Source organism: Marmota marmota, unplaced genomic scaffold (assembly GCF_001458135.2).
Source record: "Marmota marmota marmota unplaced genomic scaffold, marMar, whole genome shotgun sequence".
In the NCBI taxonomy this organism is placed as follows: Eukaryota; Metazoa; Chordata; class Mammalia; order Rodentia; family Sciuridae; genus Marmota; species Marmota marmota.
In genome coordinates, this window is record NW_026000240.1 from 6,032,254 (window position 1) to 6,045,742 (window position 13,489).

General features: G+C 40.9%; 1 long non-coding RNA gene and 1 other non-coding gene across 2 annotated transcripts; both read left to right on the top strand.

Moving 5' to 3' along the window:
* The first annotated feature begins 5,477 nt into the window (after positions 1 to 5,477).
* Positions 5,478 to 9,125, top strand: LOC125613572. Its single transcript, XR_007344126.1, has 3 exons — positions 5,478 to 6,016; positions 6,874 to 6,995; positions 7,568 to 9,125. It is a non-coding gene; the product is annotated as an uncharacterized LOC125613572 (long non-coding RNA).
* A 2,921-nt stretch (positions 9,126 to 12,046) lies between these two features.
* Positions 12,047 to 12,148, top strand: LOC125613674. The gene has a single exon (XR_007344235.1). It is a non-coding gene; the product is annotated as a small nucleolar RNA U13 (small nucleolar RNA).
* The last annotated feature ends 1,341 nt before the right edge of the window (positions 12,149 to 13,489 follow it).

Consider the following 13,489-nt stretch of genomic DNA (forward strand, 5'->3'; position numbering starts at 1 on the left):
CAGGCCCTAGATTGTTCTTATCCATCATATCTCAGCAGAAATATTACATGCTACCAGGACTTCTTCCACTGTCCACCTCTTTATTGGGTCATCTTTTTGTTACTGACACTATTCACAAACTGTGCTTTTATTTTGGTTATTTTTTTACCCTTTGTTGCTTGGAATAACTGCTATATTCCCAGAGCCCAGAGCCTTGAGCCTTGAGCCTAGAACAACACTTGGCAGATTTCAAACAATCAATAAATATCTAGGGAATGAATAAATAACTGCCTATTTACTTTCCTTCTACATTAAGCTTTAAGTGTGTGTGTGTGGGGGGGGGGAGAGGAGTCCAGCGCCCCCCCCACCCTCCGCCATTCTTACCCTGGTGCCTGACACAATGTCTAGTACTTTGGTAATGATCAATAGGTATTGATTAAATGAAGGCACACACTCAAACTCTCCATCTGGAATGGATTATGGGTTTATCCAACAGTACCCTTATCTAATGTGGAAAGTGAGAGTTAGATGTCTCAAGGGTTCCCTGGGAAAAGATCATGATAGAGCAGAAGACACAGAGAAATAAGGCTCTAGCTCCTGACCCCTGCTTTAACTGGAGCGGCTCTTATTTTTTTTATTTTTATTTTTTTTGATAAACTGTGGTTCTGTATAAAAAATAAGTTAAGGGTTGGTAGTTCCTCCATTTTTAAAAAAGTAAACCAATTGATTAAGACTAACCCCTATCCCAACTTTTATTTTTTTCCCCAGATGAGGATTCTGAGGCCAAGAGAGGAACAAAGAGTTTTGCTCAAGTTCACATTTAGTCAGTGGCAAGGCTGGGCAGAAGTCCAGGTCAACTGAATTCATCTTATGTGGTACTCTCAGGCCTGTCCAGAGGACCACGGGTGATGACCAGCAACGTAGGATGTGGCTGAGAGAAAAGTCTGGTTCCGCGTATGTACTGTGGGGCAGAAGGGCAACTGTCCTCCTGGATTGATTTTTGAGCATAAATAGACTCCCATGGGACTCAAACAACCGCTTGGTCAGTCAACCAGCACTAGACGTTGGGCACCTCCTGAGCAGAGCCCTGAGCTGCTGCTCCCACGAGCAGATTCACGTGAACCTGATGGGAAGTTCCAAAGCATAAGCACATTTGAGAATTAACAGACCAGTAAGTGCTGATCATTGTCCCATAGGTAGGATCCTCCTGGGAAATTCTGAGTTAGGAGAATGATTTCAGCTCTACTGACTATGACGTTCAAAAGGAACAACGAATATATTAAAGGCAATTTGTTTTTAACTGGTGAGTCAAGTTTGCTTACAGGTCAGTTGTACAGAGTTGACATTTCTGAAATGCCACCCAAATGGGGACTTCTAGGCCAGCTCCTGCATGCCCACTTAACCCAGAAGGTGTCTGTCTTATGCAGGAAACATCATCATTGAGTAAACACATTGTTGATGTTTTCTTTCCTCTCCTTGTTCAGAAGGATCTCACAGTTCACAGAGGAAGAGGAACACATGAACAGTGCCTACAGTTATGAGAAATAGCATGAGTTGAGAGAGCAGGTGGCAGAGCTAGGCTTGAAGAATGATTGATTGTTTTTCAGTTCTGAGTTTCTCTTTTAAATATTTTTGAAAAATTTAACAGCTTTTTTGAGGTATAACTGACACAAAAAATTGTACCTATTTAAAATGTTTAATTTAAAAAATGTTTACTCTGGTAACTTTTGATATGTTTATATGTATGTGTGTATATACACATTTGTAATACCACAATCCTTACTAAAAATTCCTCCATGTGCTTTTATAATTCCTCTCCAATACCTCTCCACACTCCCCATCCCTGAGCACACTAATCTACTTTCTGTCACTATGTCCATTTCATATAAATAGAATCATACTGTTTGTACTTTTTTTAGAGAGAGAGAGAGAGAGAGAGAGAGAGAGAGAGAGAATTTTTTAATATTTAGTTTTTAGTTTTCAGTGAACACAACATCTTTATTTTATTTTTATGTGGTGCTGAGGATTGAAACCACCGCTGCGCGCATGCCAGGAGAGCGCACTACCGCATGAGCCACATCCCCAGCCCTGTTTGTACTTTTTTATGGCTACTTTTACTGGACATAATAATTTTCAGATTCATCCATGTTGTGTGTATTCATAATTCATATCTTTATTGTGTTGAGTAGTATTTTGTTGAATGGATATACCATAGTCTGTTCATAAGACAAGGCTTTATATGGTTTTATTTCTTGGATAAATACCTAAGAGTGGAATGGCTGGGTTATGGTAGGTGTATGTTTGCATTTTAGAGAAATTTCCCCCCCTCCCCTTCCTTCCTTTCTTCCTTTCTTCTACTGGGGATAGAACCCAGGACTTGTGCATGCTAATCAAGCACTCTCCCACTGAGCTATATCCCCAGACTTTTTGTTGTTGTTGTTGTTATAGCTCTCTTCTCTGCAAAAGCTCAGTGCAGTGGTTTTCAATTGCCCTCAGGGACTGTAAAGAGCTCCCCTGGGGCTGGAGGAAAAGGGTAAGAGGAAATGGGGAAAGGAAAAACAGTAATTAGCCAAAGGGGCTCTGCTTCAAAACTGGAGCCAAGTGGCTTGCGGGTTTCCACTGCTGGGTAGATACCAAAGAGAAATGACTTCATAGCAGGTTTTTTCAAAATAGCCGAAAAATGTCCCAGAATTCCCACAGGGGGAGCTCTCTATTCTTACAAATTAATTTTCTTATTAGCTTTTCAGGGTGGAAACTGAAACCCTGTGACTCTGTTAGGCTCACTTCTCACCTTGAACAAAGTGTTTTTGTTCTGCATTCAGAGAAAGGAGAGATGGTGCAGCTAGGTGGGTGTCAGGAGGGCCACTGGACACTCTGGGAGACCCTTCCTTGTGACTCCATACTTGCAGGGAGTTGAGTGAACATGCTGACTGCTTCGGAGTTTGTTGTTGTTGTTTTTGAGTGGGGTGAAGGTTGGCACTGAGGTTCATGTCTGAAATGACACAGAGCAAACCAGAGAGAAGAGAAGGGAACTGAGAGAGTGAGCCCTCAGAGCTCAGCCCAACTCTGTAGTGGGCCAGGCATACTGGGAGAAGGTAGCCTACCTAGATCTCTGTGCCAGGTAGTTCCTAGTTCTTGTCTGCGTTATACAGGATTTGGGATTCTGCATGAGAATTTTTGTTCCTTTTTTCAATTTTGAAGCATGGTTTCTGTGTGTTAAAATGCACAGAGTATAAGTGCACAGGTCAGTGGTATGTGCCTAAGTTCTGGCAGTTGTTTGTACCCATGTAATAAATTGTAGTGCATATCCTACATCCCAGGAAGACCCTTTAGGACCCTTCCCAGTCAATATGATCCGCCCATCCGCCCAACCACTAGTTTTCATCTGCTGTAAAACGTTGCATAAGTGGAATCATACTCTCATATGTTCAGCATATCCTTTTCAATTTGTTCTTGTTGGGATTTATCAACAATTTTTTTTTTTACCCACTATGAAGTATTTTAGTGTGGGAACATGATATTTTTAGTCAATATCCTACTGATGGGCATTTGGGTTATTTCCATTTTTCGGCTATTTTGAATAAACCTGCTATGAAGTCATTTCTCTTTGGTATCTACCCAGCAGTGGAAACCCAGGGATATAGAAAAGGTGCTTATTTGACTTTATTAGAAACTGTCGACCCAGTGTGACCGTACCATTTTAACTCCATTTACAATACTGAGGGTTCTTGTTGTCTCATCCTCCTCAACGCTTGGTATTGTCAGTCTTTTTGATTTTAGCCATTCTTGTGAGTATATGGTGTCTCACTGTGGTTTTAATTTGCATTTTCCTGGTGAGTAATAAGTTTTGGCACCTTTCATGTGTTTATTGACTGTTTGGATCTTTTGTTTTACAGAGTAACTATCGAGTCTTTGGCCCACTTCCCCCTTTTTCTGTGCAGTCGTCTCCCCATATCCGCAGGTTTCACTTCCATGGATTCAACCAACCACAGATGGAAAATATTCAAGAAAAAATGCTTTTATACTAAACTTTTGGGGGTTCTTATTCCATAAACAATACAGTATGAGAACTATTTACATAATATTTGTATCATATTAGGTATTATCAAGAATCCAGAGATGATTTAAATGTGTGGACGGATGTGCTGAGGTCGCTGAAGTCACCTGCGAATACTATACCATAAGCATCAACAGATTTTGGCTCCTCAGGGTTCCTGGAACCAATTGCCTGATGATACCAAGGGGTGACCATACTACGGGAAAGTTCTGTATATATTCTAGTATGAGATCTTGTCAGGTTTTGTGAGTATGTGTGGGTGTTATAGTTTAGATCTTGAATGTTCCCCTGAAGGCACATGTGTTGAAGACTTGGTCTCCACCCCACAGTGTTACTTGGTGGCAGTGGGACCATTAGGAGGTAGGGTCTAGTGGAAGGAAGTCAGGTTATTATGGGAATGCTCTTGAAGGGGATATTGGAACCCTGGCACCTCCTCTTCTCTTTGTTTCCTAGCTTCCATGAGGTGAATATGCCTCTTCCATCATGTGTTTCCACTATGATGCACTGTGCAGCCAATGGCCCAAAGCAACAAGGCCAAAGGACCACAGATTAAAACCTCAGAAACCATGAGCCAAAATAAACCTTTCCTCCTTTTAAGTTGATTATTTCAGGTGTTTTATCACAGTGATAGAAAACTGACTAACACAGTTTGTATATATAATGTTTTCTTTCAGGCTGTGGTTTGCCTTTTCACTTTCATAATGGGTATTTTTTAATACATTTTTTTTAGTTGTAGGTGGACATGATACCTTTATTTTATTTATCTTTATGTGGTGCTGAGGCTTGAACCCAGGGCCTCACATATGTGAGACGAGTGCTCTACTGCTGAGCCACAACCCCAGCCCCATAATGAGTATTTTTTGATGAGTGAAAATATCTAATTTTGATGAAATGCATTTTTTTTTCTTATAGTTAGTGCCTATGACATATTTTTAAAGATATCTGCCAGTTTGGGGATTAGCTCAGTGGTAGAGTGCTTACCTAGCATGTTTGAGACCCTGGAATCAATCCCCAGCACCACACATACACGTGCATACACATACACACACACAAAATTGCCTTCCCTTTACATTTAAATACATGACCCATCTTGAATTTATTTCTGTATGTTGTGTAGGTTGGAATGTGGGACTAGCGAAGTCAAGTTTTTTTTTTCTTTCTTTTCCTTACAGATAGCTACTTGCTCCAACATTACTGAAAAATACAAAACAAAACAAAACAAAATCTTTTCTTTCATATTGAATTTTTTTGGGGGATACCAGGGATTAAGCTCAGGAGCAGTTGACCACTGAGCCACATCCCCAGCCCTATTTTGTATTTTATTTACAGACAGGGTCTCACTGAATTGCTTATCACCTCACTATTGCTGAGGCTGGCTTTGAACTCGCCATCCTCCTACCTCAGCCTTCCAAGCCACTGGGATTACAGACAGGTGCCACTGTGCCTGGCTTGTATTGAATTTTATCAATGCCTTTGTTAAAAATAAATTAACTATATAAGTGTAGCTCTACTTACTTAGTACTATTAAGTATCTTTCCTCTCCCCTGTCAGGGCCTGATAAGCCAAGAGAAAAAGGGGAAAGGAGGCAAATTTCAAGGCTCTTGCCAAGGAAACCTAGACCCAGAGTAAGGCATGTGGAAGGAAATAGCATATAGTTCCTACATTTGTCCTTCATGGACACCTGAGAACACATTGCCATTGCGGATATAGTTCTTCTATGGGTGAAGGCATTACATTCTAGGCTTGTAACCAGGTATAGATTTGGGGACTGTTGAAGACAAAGTTGGAAGGCTGTCAGATTTCTATCTTCCCCAGTTCTCTTAGGTGTCACCAAGCTCATCAATTAACATTGATGCTTAGGAAAGAATCTGCAAATCTTTCACAACATGACACAAATGAAAAATCCCATGGATATTTATATTTTGCCTGAAGTAAATGCTTTGCCATGAAGAAATACGATGGTGAAATTTTATGCATGAGGTAAGTAAATATGATTTGAGAAGTTCATTTGTTTGTATGAATTGCCCTGGGTAGGTGATCACTTTACCATTTTTCATGTGCGGTAGGTGTTTCCTTGATTCAAAAACTTGTTCTGACTTTGTTAAACCACAGGCATCTAATTCTACTTCCACGTACTCCAAGGAGGTGCTTCATTTCCACATTCTAAAGTTGGCCAATCTGACAATTTAGAAGTTGTTGAACAAGGGAGGAGATAGTTTTATAATGTGGGAAAACAATGTTGGGTTAAGGAGTTCCATAGAAGAGTTGAGAGCTTAACAAAAAATATATCTAGTCATTCCCAGATATTTACATTTACTTAAAATTTTTTCTTGATTACCCTATTCAAACACACAATTTAGAGATTGGTCTGTACATTAAATCTTGTTGAATGATTCTCCTTCATTGAGCTGGTAGTTATTTTTCTTAAAATATAATATACACATGAACTTATGTCTCTCAGCCAATCACATCTTGATAATTGAGCTCATGGCATTTAGCCACTTGGAATTTCCTGGACAGTTTTGACTTTTTTGATCATGGGAAATTCTTGAAACTGCAAGACAAACCTTCCTATTGTAGAAAATAACAAAGATTGTAGTCAAAGCAAGAAAAAGAAAGAATTTTTCTGACTGCAGAGGGCTCTGGTTTTCACTGGGGTTGCCAATAATGGGCAGGCAGTGAGACTCCAAGAAACTCTCCCCAAGCGAGTTATGAGCCTCTGTCAGTTAGAGGTTAGAACCTTGCAGTGAGTTTGGGGTGGAGAACACTAAGGGGAGGAAGGCTGGGATTAGGATGTCAAGAGGTCATTTAACTCACAACTGCTTTTATGGTCCCAGATTTGGCTAAATTCAACGAGGCTTGTGCAGATGTGCTGAGACTGAAAACAGGAGTAACACAGCTAAAGCAAAGAAGTCTTGGGGCTGTGCCTCGGACAATGAATGAGTCCCAGAAGACGAAGGTATGGGAACGTAGTTGGGAAATCTGTAGAAGTAAGGTATCAAACACATCTTTCAAGAGTAAAAATGTCAACAACCCATAGCTTTTCTTCCTTCAAAGTGTGAAAGCTGTCAGAATCAAAATGGAGTCACTTCTGTCAAACCCTAAACAAAGAAATAAACAAAGCTGGGAGGCTACAAGGGGTGGGATCTCATGCTTATGCCTGATAAAGTATAATTATTCCCAGAAGACTTTGCCAGAACCACAACCTTGCACAAAGGCCACTGCAACCTCACCCAGAAAATACTTCTGCAGGGAGGTCTACCCAACAACTGCCTGTCTAACCCTGACTAACACCACTCTTGTTATTGATCCTTATAGCCAAGGATTATTGTTTCAAAATAACTTATGTAATTCTTTCCATTTTGCCTTTAAAAACACCCTCTTGCCCAAACCTCCTTGAATATGCATGAAGTATACTATGGCATTCCCACAGCAAAACTACTACCTTATTAATCTTTGGAGAATCTTTCTGTTTGTTATTTAGGTTGGCATGAGTGTAGCAGCAATTATTTCCCTTCTTCTTCTCCACAGGACAAAGGAACCTGTAGTATCAATAATGCCACTGGTCGGGGGGAACTCTGAAAATAAGGCAGAGATACTTCTGGGCACTCAGGGGCCATTCAGACTTTGGCTCAGTAGTGTGGTCTGTGAACTGAGTTGTGTTTTTGCTCTTTGAGGGCAGAACAAGGAATCCACTTACCCGGGATACTCATCAAGCAACCTGACAATACTGAAGCTGGCACAGTCAATTTTTATGACTAATAAAAAATGCCAGGGTGGAGTAATAATTATGCAAGCTACGTTGTTGCTCCTGTTCCTAAGAAGAAAATTCTCTCTTCCAGACACTCACAGTGTGTCATAGGCACCTCCCAGCATGGTTCTGTGTCAGCTTAAGCTCTAGGAAGAACAGGCCAAACACTTGGCAAACCTTGGGCAAATCCTCTCAAGTCTTGATAAATGTTCATTTATGAGTTTGGCTTTGACGTGAATCAATTATGTTGCTGGATGAACTTAAAAGTGCTCTGGTAATGTGGTCTGGGGACCATCTACACCAGAATTACTTGGGATGCCAGTTCAATGCAGATTCCTGAACCCTATCCCAGGTTTATTAAAGTAGAAGTACTGTTAAGAGCAGGCCCTAGAATCTGCATTTCAAAAAATCAGAAAGCTCTCTCTTGGTGATTTTTGTGTGCATTAAATTTGGAAGCCCAGTAGCTTCAAATGTTCGTGTCCCAAGCTTATAGAGGCAGCCGGGAGGTGAGAAAGTAGAAATCTGGAAGACCAGTCTATTGTTAGTGGAAGCCATTTCTACAAAGAGAAAATACATGAAAGAAATCCATGGCAAATGCTGAGGCAGGTGTTGGCAATATGATCTATTCATACTGAGATAGACACAGGTTGATTCTGGATTTTTGTTGTGGTATATCCAGCATATACTACAATGGGACCATTAATGTGCCAGTCATTAAACTGTTTGTCCTAGCCCAATGCCCTGCTCCCAATCCTAACTGTACCAAGGATTCTGTACCAAGGTAGATGAAGCTATTTAATCAACAGGGGACAGATGGTGGCAACAGGACCATCATTTTGTCAATCAAAAGCAAGGTATCCCCAGAAATATGTACAATTATTATATGTCAATTAAAATAAAATAAACACATTTTTAAAGGTGCAAGCTGATATTTCTCCACAGCTTGTAGAATGCTATTACCTTGTGTGCCATTTCCATTTTAACCTTTCTGATATTCCTTTTGCCCTGCACTGACCCAACCACCTGAGGAAAAATAAAGACAGAATTAAATTTTATAACTTCTCTCATTTTGTATCCAGTGTTCTCTGGAAACATTGCATTTTTTAGACAAGGCCTTCTAAAGACTGACATGGAGTATTAACAACCCAAACCTTACATTGAAAGAATAAAGGAAGTCTTGGCATAATACTTCTGAGATGCTGAAGCCTCCAACTTGAAATTAATTGCACAGAAACCCAGGGGCAATCTTGCCAGGAATTGCTCAAACATGCTAAGAGTTGAGATTTCACAAGGCCTTTTGATTCGCCCTTCCTTGCTGGTTTCACAGGTACCGTCCCATCCATCTTTCACACCATGACTTGCTTATTGCTCATGCCTCCTAGCTGGGCCCCATCTTTCTAGTTCCTCCTGAAAGCCAAACTCATTCTCATACACTTAAAAAAAAAAAAGATGTTGCCTCAGATTCACTTTTGCTTCCATCCCCTTGTACGTACAATACCCCTCGATAAGAATGTCACACTTCTTTCTCTCCATCAATCTACATCTAGTCCTGCTTTCAAAAATTGTTACCACCCAGAGCCTTTTCTGGTCCCCCTCAGCTCTGGGTTTGCACTACCTATTCCTATTACTCATGTTGCATGTATGCTTTCTGTTCATTTTCTCAGGGTCTGATTGTAGTCTCCTCCTTGGCAGAGGCTGTTGTCTTACCTGTGAGCTATCATATCTGCTGCTTATCAAGCACATCGTATTGTATTTCCTAAATTATAAAACACAACAGCTGCCCAGAAAATATGTGAGCAAATTCATAGACCTCACAACTTCCTTCCGGGAGAAAGTGACAGCTACCCCATTTGGACTTCTGGAGTCCTTGAAGGTCACTGGATGAGCATGTCAAGGTCAAGTTTTCTGTTTCACAGTTGAAGAAACAGAATCAGCTAAGGTTCACAGTGCTTGTTAATTGAAAGACGGAAAATAAGACTTAGCTACGAGTTTAAATGGTCTTCTCTTAAAACTACAAAATAAAGGAAACACTGGGAAGCTAGGAGATCAAGGTTATTATGTTCCCTGATAATCATCTGGGCTCCGGTTTCTCTGCATGCTGGCCAAGGGCTGGTGCAAATGCTTTGGCAGTTTGATTTAGTTGTCCTTATAGTGAGGTATTTGTAACCAGTCTACTATTGTGAATTTAAGCCTACAGCCTGGTATTTGATCCAAACCAGCACAGTTATAGGGCTGCTAGGTTGCACTACTCCAGAGCATTATTCACATTGTATTAAAAATGGAGCTCAAGCTTGTTGGATGTTTTTCCTAAGGAAACTTAGTTGGTTTTGAGTAAAAGAGATATGAAAAAGGCAAGAAGAACCCATGTTTAGCATTCATGAGGCCCTGGCTTTAATCCTCAGTATATGCACACAGAGAAAGAAAATTTTTATGGGATAGGTTTAAATTCATTTCTGTTCCTAAGAAAGGGCTTGCTGCAGGTATATAGCACTGTAGTTAATAGCATGGGCTTTGTAGTTGGAGATGGCTGAGTTCAAGGTGCTATGTGGCCATGTAACCCTGGGCAAGTTATTTCACCTTTCACAGCACTGGTTTTCTGGTCTGTAAAATGGAAATAAAAATATCCACAGAGTTGTGAAAATTACATGGAAAATGAATGTATTGATTCAGAAAAGGTATGGATTGTGGTGTGTGTGTGTATGTGTGTGTGTAGCATATATATATATATTTGCAAAAATCAAAACTAGTCATATTTTCATTTGTAGATATCTTGAAACTACAGCAGTTATCCTCACATTTTGCATCCTCAGTTGCGTCTTGAAGGATCTAAAAATGCAAAGAAGGAATGGAATAAGACAGGACAGAAGAATGTATTTGAAGTTTTGAATTAATTTGAAATTGATGAGATAAAATGTCTCCTTATAACCAAACCAGGCTAAAAAATATCTAAGTACTTTTTCCTTCTTTCCTTCCTTAATATAAAATGTGATCTTAAGAGGCAATGTTGGGTGCTCTCTCTGTTGCAGGGTCTTCTACTGAAAGACTCCTCATCTTTTTCCACACTTCTTCTTGGCCTCCTTCCATGTTGTGTGTCTTGTTCCACCCACTTCCTAAGTCACATGGAAGAGTGGTCTCCACTCTTCCTTTCCTGGTCCAGTAACCACCACCTCTTGTCAGTTACATCAGCTCTTCCTCCTCCCTTCCCCTCCCTCCTGCTTCCCCCTCCCCTCTCCATTCTCCTCTTCCTCCTCCTCCCCCTCCTCCTCCTCTTCTTCTTCTTCCCAGTATTTATATTTTATTTAATTCTTCATGATAACTTTGATCCTAAGTTATAATGCCACTTTATTTTCAGAAAATGAGGAAATCAAGGTAGAGAAGGTTTAAGAAATGTTTCTGGATAAGCCAGAAATTTGGGCCACATTCATGTACCCAAACCAATGGTATTTTAAAAAAATAAATAAGCAGAAGCTACAGAAGATAAATAAATATTTATGAAATGATTTTATATTTTTTTTGCAAATACCAGGTTAACCTCATTTGACATGTGTGGTGTGTAATAGGAAGCAGAACAATTTACAATTATTATATAACCTAAAAAAGTTAAGCCCTTCCTCCCCAAACGTGTCATGTTTGGGACAGTCGGGAGCAACCTGCAATTGAACACAAGTCATCATTGGGAAGGAAATTCTGGAAACTGGTAAAGCCTTTCCATCTTCTTTCATTCCAGATATTGAAGAAAGTAGCTCCATGCCCTTCTCTAAGTCTGTCCTGCATATCCTAGGTTCAGGCCAGGGTTCTCTCTCCCTTGAATAAAAGCAAGAGCTTCCCCTAGCCTTCCCTTCGGCCTTTCCCCTCTTCAATTCATTCTTCACACAACAATCCCAAATATTCCTTCTCAAAAGCAAATCTGATCATATCGTTTTCTAAATTAAAATGCTTAGGACACAGTTCTCACTCTTTAATGCAGCAACAAACCCTTTCTGATTTGGCTCCTGTCAAGTTCTTCTGGGGCTCTCTCCCCTTGCCTCTAGCTCATGGTGGAACACTTCCCTGAGCTTCCATTTGCTTGGCGGGTGCTTTTTTTTTTTTCTCCTTTAGGCCTATTATGGCTGAATTGTGTCCCCCAAAGCCCTTGCCCCCTCAGAGTGGGGCTGTATTTGGAGGTGGGGGTCTTAAAAGAGGTGATTAAATTAAAATGAGACCGTTAGGGTGGACCTTAATACAATACGACTGATGTCCACCCAAGAAGAGGAAATCAGATCCTTGGGTTCATACGCGTGATGATTGGGTGTTCACGCTATTGTGTGAGATGTGCCTCCCTCTAAACCTTGTTACGACATGGGCACATTACCCGTCTGATGTGGAAAAAAAAAGAAGAGGAAATCAGGGCACCAATACACCAGGGGAAGACCATGTGAGGACACAGGGAGCAGAGGGGTGATAAGGCAAGGACAGAGGCTGCAGAAGAAACCAACCCTGCAACACCTCGATCTCTGCCTGCCAACCTCCAGAGTTGTCAGAAAATAAGTTTCTGTTGTTTAATAAAATAGGTTTCTGTTTAAGTCACCCAGTCTTTGGTACTTTGTTGTGACAGTTTTAGCAGACCAGTACCTAGTCTAAGCCAAGGTATCATTTCCCCTGGGGCACATCCCGCATGTCCCAACAGCTGTGTGCTTCTGTGGGATATGCCCGTGGCACTTTGTAATCGTAATGGCTTATTACAGCTCTTACCACAGTGGGTCGGAATTGTTACTTTGCTTTTTAAAATTTTTGATTGTTTATTTTTCAAGTTTTTTCCTTATCTCTATTGAAAACACAGATCTAATTATTGTCACAGAAGATACTATGTCTGTTTTGTTCAACATGTCATCCACAGTGTATAGTGTAGGGTCTTATATATCCCAGGAAATTCATAGAGATGAATGAATGAATGGATAAATTGGGGTGGTCAAAATCCTGAAGGTTAAATTAAGGTTAACCAAAAGTCTGTTAAACTTAGGGACACAGGGTGTCATCTCAAGTTTTGGTTAAAAAAAAAATCAGCCAGGTGACAATTACAAATTGCAGAAGCACCTCCCTTTGCTATTCTGGTTACATGGCATCCCCCACACCAACAGAAGATAGCACCACTGGATTGATACAAACCGTTTTGTAACTCCAAATGGAGCTAAAGAGAACTGAGTACAACATCTCAAGGTAATGTGGTTCTAAGTAAAATCAAGCCCCAATGCAGCAATAACAGGAGAGTTCTTAAGCTTCACATTTCTAATTCTTCACCAGTTATGCTTGGGACCAGGACCGTTTATTATTCTGAGAACATGACTCTACTTTATCTGACCTGAAGCCTTTGCAAGAAAGTGGAGCTGTTTGATTTCCCAAGGGAAAAAAAAAATGGAAGGTAAGCCAGGAGACAGAGGGTTGAGTTGGGCGCTGTGAAGTCTAAGACAAATAGTCAAACCGGATTTTTATCCAACAGGTTATTGATGACTCATAAAAACAATAACCAGTGCCGGCAAGGTAGACGGAACTGTGACCACCCACAGAGCAGGCCCAGCGGCCTGCTGAGGGGCAGAGCCGCCCCCCACCCCCCACGCCTGCCAGGTAGGCGGAACTGTGACCACCAACAGAAAAGGCCCAGTGGCCCGCGGAGGGGCAGAGCTGCCAACCACTCCTGCAAGGTAGGCGGGCCTGCGACCCACCGG